Below are 12,715 nucleotides of genomic sequence, written 5' to 3' on the forward strand. Positions count from 1 at the left end.
TCCCTTGCTCATTGCACCATCAGGATTCAAGCAAGCCGGGCCGACGATGGCTGAAATGCCAGAAACCGGTCCCCGGAAGCTTGTTTCCTTCCCAGTATAAGAATTGGCTTGGTAGTTTGGTTTGCCCTGTTACCATCATGCACTGGGACAGGAACAGACTAATTTGCATGTAGCCAGGTTCTGAGCTGGGATGGGGCAGTGAGCTAAAAAACGGTGATGGATCAAGCCCTGATCTTTGGACTGGGTAAGAGTGGTCTGCTTAATTCAGACACTCTGTTCATCACCACCCCCTTTTCTGAATCATTTTGTCCACCATAAGCGTGGAAGGGTATACTCAGATGTGAGTCCCTTGCTCATTGCACCATCAGGATTCAAGCAAGCCGGGCCGACGACGGCTGAAATGCCAGAAACCGGTCCCCGGAAGCTTGTTTCCTTCCCAGTATAAAAATTGGCTTGGTAGTTTGGTTTGCCCTGTTCCCATCATGCACTGGGACAGGAACAGACTAATTTGCATGTAGCCAGGTTCTGAGCTGGGATGGTGCAGTGAGCTAAAAAAACGGTGATGGATCAAGCCCTGATCTTTGGACTGGGTAAGAGTGGTCTGCTTAATTCAGACACTCTGTTCATCACCACCCCCTTTTCTGAATCATTTTGTCCACCATAAGCGTGGAAGGGTATACTCAGATGTGAGTCCCTTGCTCATTGCACCATCAGGATTCAAGCAAGCCGGGCCGACGACGGCTGAAATGCCAGAAACCGGTCCCCGGAAGCTTGTTTCCTTCCCAGTATAAGAATTGGCTTGGTAGTTTGGTTTGCCCTGTTCACATCATGCACTGGGACAGGAACAGACTAATTTGCATGTAGCCAGGTTCTGAGCTGGGATGGTGCAGTGAGCTAAAAAACGGTGATGGATCAAGCCCTGATCTTTGGACTGGGTAAGAGTGGTCTGCTTAATTCAGACACTCTGTTCATCACCACCCCCTTTTCTGATTCATTTTGTCCACCATAAGCGTGGAAGGGTATACTCAGATGTGAGTCCCTTGCTCATTGCACCATCAGGATTCAAGCAAGCCGGGCCGACGATGGCTGAAATGCCAGAAACCGGTCCCCGGAAGCTTGTTTCCTTCCCAGTATAAGAATTGGCTTGGTAGTTTGGTTTGCCCTGTTCCCATCATGCACTGGGACAGGAACAGACTAATTTGCATGTAGCCAGGTTCTGAGCTGGGATGGTGCAGTGAGCTAAAAAACGGTGATGGATCAAGCCCTGATCTTTGGACTGGGTAAGAGTGGTCTGCTTAATTTAGACACTCTGTTCATCACCACCCCCTTTTCTGAATCATTTTGTCCACCATAAACGTGGAAGGGTATACTCAGATGTGAGTCCCTTGCTCATTGCACCATCAGGATTCAAGCAAGCCGGGCCGACGACCGCTGAAATGCCAGAAACCGGACCCCGGAAGCTTGTTTCCTTCCCAGTATAAGAATTGGCTTGGTAGTTTGGTTTGCCCTGTTCCCATCATGCACTGGGACAGGAACAGAATAATTTGCATGTAGCCAGGTTCTGAGCTGGGATGGTGCAGTGAGATAAAAAACAGTGATGGGTCAAGCCCTGATCTTTGGACTGGGTAAGAGTGGTCTGCTTAATTCAGACACTGTGTTCATCACCACCCCCTTTTCTGAATCATTTTGTCCACCATAAGCGTGGAAGGGTATACTCAGATGTGAGTCCCTTGCTCATTGCACCATCAGGATTCAAGCAAGCCGGGCCGACGACGGCTGAAATGCCAGAAACCGGTCCCCGGAAGCTTGTTTCCTTCCCAGTATAAGAATTGGCTTGGTAGTTTGGTTTTCCCTGTTCCCATCATGCACTGGGACAGGAACAGACTCATTTGCATGTAGCCAGGTTCTGAGCTGGGATGGTGCAGTGAGCTAAAAAACGGCGATGGATCAAGCCCTGATCTTTGGACTGGGTAAGAGTGGTCTGCTTAATTCAGACACTCTGTTCATCACCACCCCCTTTTCTGAATCATTTTGTCCACCATAAGCGTGGAAGGGTATACTCAGATGTGAGTCCCTTGCTCATTGCACCATCAGGATTCAAGCAAGCCGGATCGACGACGGCTGAAATGCCAGAAACCGGTCCCTGGAAGCTTGTTTCCTTTCCAGTATAAGAATTGGCTTGGTAATTTGATTTTCCCTGTTCCCATCATGCACTGGGACAGGAACAGACTAATTTGCATGTAGTCAGGTTCTGAGCTGGGATGGTGCAGTGAGCTACAAAACGGTGATGGATCAAGCCCTGATCTTTGGACTGGGTAAGAGTGGTCTGCTTAATTCAGACACTCTGTTCATCACTGTGAGAAGTTGGCCTGGTATATAATGCTCACTAGTTCTAGTGATCACTTTGTACCATGCCAAGCAACCCTTATGATGATGGTTGTAATTCAACCTTGTAGACCAGTTATCCTAGTGGTAACGTGGACAAAGCAGTCTTAGGCTAAACTCTGAAAGGCATGTGAAGCCAGCTGTTATACCATACACAACCCCCTTGAATACCAAATGAAAGGGACACCACACAGATATATATTGAAAATATATATTGATTTATTAACTATTAAAATCCCCTGGACTCTTTATGAGCACAGAAGCACAAGCGTTAAATCACAAGACAGTTTAAAATACACAAAAGTTGCACAATATGGATGAGCCCTAGGGGCCACCTAAACCATATACTAAATAAGTGGTATAAGAGATACCAGGAGGAAAGTGAAGAGGCCTAGGGCCTTGGGAATCGCTGGAGCTATTCGAGACTGGAGTTAGCTAAGTCGGGAAAGGCCCACGGGACTCGGATGCAGTGTTCAAAGTGCACGCACTTTACAATACAAAGTCTATGGTGCGTAAAAAGCACAAAGTTAGAAAGTTAGGAACCTTCCGAGTGACCTACGGAGCTGAAACTTAAAACACAGGCCCTTGGGATGTGTACCAGTGCAGGAGCACCGGCGGAGCTGAGTTACCTCACCCACAGGAAGCGGGTGCACAGGGTCGAAGATGTGTCGGGTTTCGTCACGCTGGTCGATGGTGCTTGGAGCTGAAGATGCTGCAGGCGGCTCGATGAGAAGAGTTCCGGTGGATCCAAGGGTGGATCTGAAGAGTTGAAGACCTGAAAGCAGAGGGGACAGTGTTCAAAGTCACTAGCCAGTGACTACCGTGGAACCAGATTGGAACCAGGCGATGTCGGGTGCAAACAGGCGTTGTCGGGTAGCTTCTTTCTGCAGCCACGTGGATACCCGGGGTCGAGGACGTCCAGGAGTCGGTCACGAGCTGTCCCACGTAGGCTTCTCGCTGTTGGCGGTGTCGGCGACCTGATCGGAGCAAACAGGCCTTGGCAAATGCAAGCCACGCAGAAGTTGAAAGATGCTGTTCACTCGGACCAGCAAGGTCAGAGCGAGTGCTCCTTTTCACAGGAGCTTGGGTAGGTCTGGAGCAACCAGACCTGCTGTTTAAATCTTCGGGTTCGTCGCCAAGATGGCCGCTGGCCGCGTGGCTAGTGGCCGGGATGGCGCGTCGAGTGGCACAGTGCAAAAGGGCCCCACGCAGATCGTGGAGATGCTGGGGGGCTGATCTTCGGTGCAAGGGCTGCTCGGTGGTGGGGGTTCTCAATCCCCAAAGCACAACGTCGAGGATGCCTCAGAAGCTGCGCAGTCAGCTTTTCGGGTGTCTTTCAAGAGGTCCGGTCCCACGTCACTCGGTGCCTCCACGGGTCCCTTCTTTGCAGGGACTGTGGATCGGGCTCTGAGAGGTCTGGGAATCTGGTTCTTGTCGGGCTCTGGGCTCGGGCTCCGGCGGGAGGCGGCGGCAAAGCAGACGTCGAGTTGCTGGTTGGTGCCTGTGTTCACAGGGTGGTCACTCCTTGGCCACAAGGGAGATTCTTCTTCAGTCTTCTGCGCAGCAGAATGTCGAAGTCCAGTCTTCTTCTTAGTTTTAAGTTGATTTCGGGATCATCTGCTGTGCAATGGCACTGCTCCCCCTCTTATTCCAATCTAGGGGGTGGATCACCTACTAGGTCCCTCCTCTGGGAGGAACCAGGAAGGGGGGCGGTTACACCCCCTCTCCTTTGTCCAGCTCCTCGCCAGGACTGGGGCTGGAAAGCCCCAGAACCGGTTTGGGCTGGCTTATGCACAGGGACACCTTGTGTGCCCCAGGCATGTCTCAATCTATTCAGCCCTGTCCTACCCAATACACAAAACCCTGTCTGGGGTGGTGCTCGCACCTCCCCAGGCAGGAAACCCTTTGTCCAGGCCCTCCTCGCTGGAAGGACTCCCAGCAGCAGGAGGTCAGACATGTGTCTGTGGTGGCAGCATCCATTTTGTGATGCTGAGGCTCTGTTTAACTTTAACCGGGGTTAAGGCTACACACATGTCGTGTCCCTCTAGAAGGGTGGAATGCTATCCCCGTCGCCAGAACTGGCGAGGGGATAGTATTCCAATTCGTATGACACCTTACTCGACATGTTTTGATAAAGCCAAACCAAAGATAGCATTTAACCGCGAGGATTATAATGCACTTAAGAGTATATGGTATGGCAATATCCCGGAACAGCTTAGGGAGTGGTTCCCGACAGCTGCAGACAGGCTCAGCTCATGCTAGAGCACCATCTCACATATTTCCAAGCACTCTGCCTCCAGGATTGATGAGGCCTTCCATAGGAGTGGCTGATAGGAACATATGTGTCCAGTTTAGGGTTAGGCACAGACATACTGTACCTAAGTAAGAGGTGGTTACACCGACTTACCCCAGCTGAGTGATCAGCCAGTTGTGTCAAATATGGAGGCCAGGCCAGGGGTGGCACAATACGTGCTGCAGCCCCGGGTAGGCCTTGGCTACACCTATGCCCTGGGTACCTATGGTACACTGTTACAGGGGCCTATAAGGTGAACCAATTCCAATTGTGTTATGCACCTAAGGTACATGGAGTCCATTTTAAGGAGAGAGCAATCAGCCTGGGGCCCTGAATAGCAGGATCCCAGGCCAACTAAGTCAAAAACCAGCTAAACACCAGGCAAAAAGTTTGGGGGTAACCATAGTCAGATATCCACCTTCCTACATAACCCCCCCCCAAACGAAAGGAGATAAGGCTATCCTTGACCAGGTAAGCCTATATTGCCTAAGTGGCCATATAAGGAAGTACCAGCTCTGGCTTGGTAACCCCCTGTCTCATGGTCCACTAAGCAATCCCTCACCCTAAGGGTATCTGAGGGTCTCCACCATAGGGAATCTCTACCTGTGGTGTGTCTTTGCAAAGTCAAAGGCTGGTGTTGAGATGGAGTACTGAAGTGAGTTTCCTCTGTAGGGCTCAGCTTCCTCCAATCACTCTCCACCATGTGTGCCTTTCTTTCTCTGACTGAGTTGCACTGTGCTCTCAGGGTCAACCTCTGGCTACCTAAAGCTGGAGGCTGAGTCCCTCTGTTTGGCTTACTGGAGGGACAGTTCAGGTTTGGGCCCTTAGGGACCCAGGTTTGGCTGTGCCCAACAATATCCATCTGGGGGAGGTCCCTAACTACTTTTAAGGGGGATCCCTCAGGAGTTTTTAAAGTTTTCACCTCACTAGGGCTACTAGTTTCGGTGCCCCTAATCTGCTGATGGGGGTGCTTTATTTGACAGGGGGCCCTTTGGGTCTCACTGTCCTTCTTGTCCTCTGCAGCCCTGGGCTGAGTAAGGCAAGGTAGAGAGGGGCAGGTTACCTGCTCCAGACTGGGTCCCACCTGAGAAGGGTCCACTGCCATCAGAGGCTCTGTTAGGCCAGGCCTAACAACCTCTGGGACAGTTCCTTCATCAGGGGTAAGATCAGTTCCCTGAGGAGGCTGATCCTTTCCTAAAGTCTGGTGGGAGGGAGATTTCTCTTCCTCCTCAATGCTCTCTGTTTGGGTGGAGTGATCCATCATTTCAGGCTTCACTACCCATGTATCAGTTTGAGTTTGGGCTGTGGCCATCACAGCCCCACCAACCTTTTCAGGAGGAGACTCGGTTTGGGTATGGGCTGTTATCAGTACAGCCCTGCTACTCTCTTCAGGAGGGAAGTTATCTAAAGATGGGGCTGGGGTTTGCTCAGCCCTCCCAACCTTTTCAGGAAGGACATCTTGAATTGGGGCTGTAGCCATTACAGCCCCACTAACCTTTCCATGGAGATTTACCATTCTAGAATGGGTTTGCTGTTCAACCTCAGCCCAGGCTGAGATTTCCAAATCATTACCCAGTAGGCAATCTACAGGCAAGTTTGCTGACACTGCCACTCTCTTTGGGCCAGTGACACCTCCCCAGCTAAGATTGACTACTGCCATGGGATGATTGGTTTCTATGCCATCAATGTTTGTCACCTGATATCTGGCATCAGGTAAAAGTTGCCTTGAGGGGACTAGACATTCAGCCACCATGGTGATGCTAGCCCCTGTGTCTCTGAAGGCCTCAACTTTCAAGCCATTGATGAGGGGCTCCTGTCTATACTTGCTCAAAGTGTTTGGGCAAGCAGTGAAATTGGCAAACCCCATGCCAGTCTCATAGACAAGAGTATCTGAGTTAGGGGACCTGGATAGGCCAGAGTCCACCTGTCCTCCAAAAGTAAACCCACCCAAATTCTTGGGGGTGTTCCCACCACCTGGGGGACCACTGCTAACAGTGACAGGAGGTGTTGGAGCCTTACCTGGAGGTATATTCTCTTTATTGCCATTCTTGGGACAACAGCTATCTGTTTTGTAATGCCCCACCTGTTTACAGGTATGACAATAAGGCTTTTTCTGGGTTGTAGAAGTGTCTTGGGACCCACCCCCATTCTTGGAGTTTTGGGGCCCTGGGGAAGTCTTTTCCTTACTTTTATCCCCACCCTTCTCTTGAGGCTTGGTAGTCTCTTTCTTTTGGTCACCACCCTGGTTCTTAGGCCTGATCCTGGTTCTGACCCATTTGTCTGCCCTCCTACCCAATTCTTGTGGGGAGGTCAGATCAGAGTCAACCAAGTGCTGATGTAGAAGCTGATTTTGACAATTACTTAAGATTTGCTCTCTCATAATTAAATTATACAATCCTGTATAGTCAGTAACCTTACTTCCCAGCAACCAGCCCTCCAGAGCCTTAGTGGCACATTCAACAAATTCAGACCAGTCCTGAGTCTGTGTCTTCTGGGTATCTCTGAACATTAACCTGTACTGTTCAGTGGTTAAGCCTAACCCATCAATCAGAGCACTCTTCAGGACCATGTAGTTTCTAGAATCCTCATCACTAACTGTGAGGAGTCTGTCTCTGCCTCTACCTTCAAAGGAGAGCCACAGGATTGCTGCCCACTGCTCCTGAGGGATCTGCTGTACTCTGCAGGCTCTCTCCATTGCAGTAATCCATTTATGGATATCATCCCCAGCTTTGTAGGGGGGCACAATCTTACTCAGGTTTCTTGTATCAAAAGACCTGCCTTTATCCTTGTGGATATTGCTGCCACCAGTGGGTTCTATTACCCCACTCTCTCTAGGCTGTCTTGCTCTAGCAAGTTTCTCCTTAGCCAGGGCAACCTCTAATTCTTGCCTCTGGATCCTAAGCTCAGCCTCTCTCATCTTGGCCTCATGTTCCCTTCTCTGAGGGCTAGTCATCTCCTTTCTGGAGTGACCATGAGAGCCTCTAGAGACATGGGAGGTATTGGATTCACCTGAGTGATGCCTCCTCCTCCTATGGCTCTGGTTAAGTCCACCTGAGGGTCTGAATGGGTTGTTACCTGATTCATTCCCAAGTTGACTTAAGTTAGCCTGGTTCAGTCTACTGACCAGCACCTGACTATCTCTGTCATCATCTGACTCACTGCTCTCCACCTCCTCCTCCTCTTCTTCTTCCTCTTCCTCTACATCTACTTGAGGAGCTCCAGTGGTGGAGGCATCCTCATCTACCAGGATGATAGGGGCAGGGGTGTCTACAGTGTCATCCTCTGAAGGATGGCCTCCTTCAGCATTCCCTGTGGGGTTTGCTTTAGAGGTCTTTAGAGCTTCAGACTGATCCAAAAGCTCTCTTAGGTGGTCTGCAGTAGGGGAAGGCCCTGTCTTCAGACCCCTTAAGACACAAAGCTGTCTTAGTTCCTTAAAAGGAAAAATAGCAAACTGGGATGGTGCCCTTGGAGGGTCACTCTCAACAGGAGTAAGTCCACTGGACCCCTCTGTTCCAGACATTGCTCTAGTGTGGGTGGATGTGTTGCAATCTACCTACACTGGTGTTTACCTACTAAACCTATCTAGTAGTTGTAGCTAGGGTGTGCTACTCCCTTTGCTCTACAACAACTAAGTTCAGTAGAACTTAAGTATACTAGTCTTGTTTTATATGTACCTAGCAGGTACCTGTATGATCTTTCAAATGATAATCTCAAAGATTGTAATGGTAAAACAACAGCAAGCTCAGATCCCAATCCGCTGCTCACCAATGTGAGAAGTTGGCCTGGTATATAATGCTCACTAGTTCTAGTGATCACTTTGTACCATGCCAAGCAACCCTTATGATGATGGTTGTAATTCAACCTTGTAGACCAGTTATCCTAGTGGTAACGTGGACAAAGCAGTCTTAGGCTAAACTCTGAAAGGCATGTGAAGCCAGCTGTTATACCATACACAACCCCCTTGAATACCAAATGAAAGGGACACCACACAGATATATATTGAAAATATATATTGATTTATTAACTATTAAAATCCCCTGGACTCTTTATGAGCACAGAAGCACAAGCGTTAAATCACAAGACAGTTTAAAATACACAAAAGTTGCACAATATGGATGAGCCCTAGGGGCCACCTAAACCATATACTAAATAAGTGGTATAAGAGATACCAGGAGGAAAGTGAAGAGGCCTAGGGCCTTGGGAATCGCTGGAGCTATTCGAGACTGGAGTTAGCTAAGTCGGGAAAGGCCCACGGGACTCGGATGCAGTGTTCAAAGTGCACGCACTTTACAATACAAAGTCTATGGTGCGTAAAAAGCACAAAGTTAGAAAGTTAGGAACCTTCCGAGTGACCTACGGAGCTGAAACTTAAAACACAGGCCCTTGGGATGTGTACCAGTGCAGGAGCACCGGCGGAGCTGAGTTACCTCACCCACAGGAAGCGGGTGCACAGGGTCGAAGATGTGTCGGGTTTCGTCACGCTGGTCGATGGTGCTTGGAGCTGAAGATGCTGCAGGCGGCTCGATGAGAAGAGTTCCGGTGGATCCAAGGGTGGATCTGAAGAGTTGAAGACCTGAAAGCAGAGGGGACAGTGTTCAAAGTCACTAGCCAGTGACTACCGTGGAACCAGATTGGAACCAGGCGATGTCGGGTGCAAACAGGCGTTGTCGGGTAGCTTCTTTCTGCAGCCACGTGGATACCCGGGGTCGAGGACGTCCAGGAGTCGGTCACGAGCTGTCCCACGTAGGCTTCTCGCTGTTGGCGGTGTCGGCGACCTGATCGGAGCAAACAGGCCTTGGCAAATGCAAGCCACGCAGAAGTTGAAAGATGCTGTTCACTCGGACCAGCAAGGTCAGAGCGAGTGCTCCTTTTCACAGGAGCTTGGGTAGGTCTGGAGCAACCAGACCTGCTGTTTAAATCTTCGGGTTCGTCGCCAAGATGGCCGCTGGCCGCGTGGCTAGTGGCCGGGATGGCGCGTCGAGTGGCACAGTGCAAAAGGGCCCCACGCAGATCGTGGAGATGCTGGGGGGCTGATCTTCGGTGCAAGGGCTGCTCGGTGGTGGGGGTTCTCAATCCCCAAAGCACAACGTCGAGGATGCCTCAGAAGCTGCGCAGTCAGCTTTTCGGGTGTCTTTCAAGAGGTCCGGTCCCACGTCACTCGGTGCCTCCACGGGTCCCTTCTTTGCAGGGACTGTGGATCGGGCTCTGAGAGGTCTGGGAATCTGGTTCTTGTCGGGCTCTGGGCTCGGGCTCCGGCGGGAGGCGGCGGCAAAGCAGACGTCGAGTTGCTGGTTGGTGCCTGTGTTCACAGGGTGGTCACTCCTTGGCCACAAGGGGGATTCTTCTTCAGTCTTCTGCGCAGCAGAATGTCGAAGTCCAGTCTTCTTCTTAGTTTTAAGTTGATTTCGGGATCATCTGCTGTGCAATGGCACTGCTCCCCCTCTTATTCCAATCTAGGGGGTGGATCACCTACTAGGTCCCTCCTCTGGGAGGAACCAGGAAGGGGGGCGGTTACACCCCCTCTCCTTTGTCCAGCTCCTCGCCAGGACTGGGGCTGGAAAGCCCCAGAACCGGTTTGGGCTGGCTTATGCACAGGGACACCTTGTGTGCCCCAGGCATGTCTCAATCTATTCAGCCCTGTCCTACCCAATACACAAAACCCTGTCTGGGGTGGTGCTCGCACCTCCCCAGGCAGGAAACCCTTTGTCCAGGCCCTCCTCGCTGGAAGGACTCCCAGCAGCAGGAGGTCAGACATGTGTCTGTGGTGGCAGCATCCATTTTGTGATGCTGAGGCTCTGTTTAACTTTAACCGGGGTTAAGGCTACACACATGTCGTGTCCCTCTAGAAGGGTGGAATGCTATCCCCGTCGCCAGAACTGGCGAGGGGATAGTATTCCAATTCGTATGACACCTTACTCGACATGTTTTGATAAAGCCAAACCAAAGATAGCATTTAACCGCGAGGATTATAATGCACTTAAGAGTATATGGTATGGCAATATCCCGGAACAGCTTAGGGAGTGGTTCCCGACAGCTGCAGACAGGCTCAGCTCATGCTAGAGCACCATCTCACATATTTCCAAGCACTCTGCCTCCAGGATTGATGAGGCCTTCCATAGGAGTGGCTGATAGGAACATATGTGTCCAGTTTAGGGTTAGGCACAGACATACTGTACCTAAGTAAGAGGTGGTTACACCGACTTACCCCAGCTGAGTGATCAGCCAGTTGTGTCAAATATGGAGGCCAGGCCAGGGGTGGCACAATACGTGCTGCAGCCCCGGGTAGGCCTTGGCTACACCTATGCCCTGGGTACCTATGGTACACTGTTACAGGGGCCTATAAGGTGAACCAATTCCAATTGTGTTATGCACCTAAGGTACATGGAGTCCATTTTAAGGAGAGAGCAATCAGCCTGGGGCCCTGAATAGCAGGATCCCAGGCCAACTAAGTCAAAAACCAGCTAAACACCAGGCAAAAAGTTTGGGGGTAACCATAGTCAGATATCCACCTTCCTACAATCACCACCCCCTTTTCTGAATCATTTTGTCCACCATAAGCGTGGAAGGGTATACTCAGATGTGAGTCCCTTTCTCATTGCACCATCAGGATTCAAGCAAGCCGGGCCGACGACGGCTGAAATGCCAGAAACCGGTCCCCGGAAGCTTGTTTCCTTCCCAGTATAAAAATTGGCTTGGTAGTTTGGTTTGCCCTGTTCACATCATGCACTGGGACAGGAACAGACTAATTTGCATGTAGCCAGGTTCTGAGCTGGGATGGTGCAGTGAGCTAAAAAACGGTGATGGATCAAGCCCTGATCTTTGGACTGGGTAAGAGTGGTCTTCTTAATTCAGACACTATGTTCATCACCACCCCCTTTTCTGAATCATTTTGTCCACCATAAGCGTGGAAGGGTATACTCAGATGTGAGTCCCTTGCTCATTGCACCATCAGGATTCAAGCAAGCCGGGCCGACGACGGCTGAAATGCCAGAAACCGGTCCCTGGAAGCTTGTTTCCTTCCCAGTATAAGAATTGGCTTGGTAGTTTGGTTTGCCCTGTTCCCATCATGCACTCGGACAGGAACAGACTAATTTGCATGTAGCCAGGTTCTGAGCTGGGATGGTGCAGTGAGCTAAAAAACGGTGATGGATCAAACCCTGATCTTTGGACTGGGTAAGAGTGGTCTGCTTAATTCAGACACTCTGTTCATCACCACCTCCTTTTCTGAATCATTTTGTCCACCATAAGCGTGGAAGGGTATACTCAGATGTGAGTCCCTTGCTCATTGCACCATCAGGATTCAAGCAAGCCGGGCCGAGGACGGCTGAAATGCCAGAAACCGGTCCCCGGAAGCTTGTTTCCTTCCCAGTATAAGAATTGGCTTGGTAGTTTGGTTTGCCCTGTTCCCATCATGCACTGGGCCAGGAACAGACTAATTTGCATGTAGCCAGGTTCTGAGCTGGGATGGTGCAGTGAGCTAAAAAACGGTGATGGATCAATCCCTGATCTTTGGACTGGGTAAGAGTGGTCTGCTTAATTCAGACACTCTGTTCATCACCACCCCCTTTTCTGAATCATTTTGTCCACCATAAGCGTGGAAGGGTATACTCAGATGTGAGTCCCTTGCTCATTGCACCATCAGGATTCAAGCAAGCCGGGCCGATGACGGCTGACATGCCAGAAACCGGTCCCCGGAAGCTTGTTTCCTTCCCAGTATGAGAATTGGCTTGGTAGTTTGGTTTGCCCTGTTCCCATCATGCACTTGGACAGGAACAGACTAATTTGCATGTAGCCAGGTTCTGAGCTGGGATGGTGCAGTGAGCTAAAAAACGGTGATGGATCAAGCCCTGATCTTTCGACTGGGTAAGAGTGGTCTGCTTAATTCAGACACTCTGTTCATCACCACCCCCTTTTCTGAATCATTTTGTCCACCATAAGCGTGGAAGGATATACTCAGATGTGAGTCCCTTGCTCATTGCACCATCAGGATTCAAGCAAGCCGGGCCGACGACGGCTGAAATGCCAGAAACCGGTCCC

This window comes from Lissotriton vulgaris, chromosome 1_1, assembly GCF_964263255.1.
Source record: "Lissotriton vulgaris chromosome 1_1, aLisVul1.2, whole genome shotgun sequence".
In the NCBI taxonomy this organism is placed as follows: Eukaryota; Metazoa; Chordata; class Amphibia; order Caudata; family Salamandridae; genus Lissotriton; species Lissotriton vulgaris.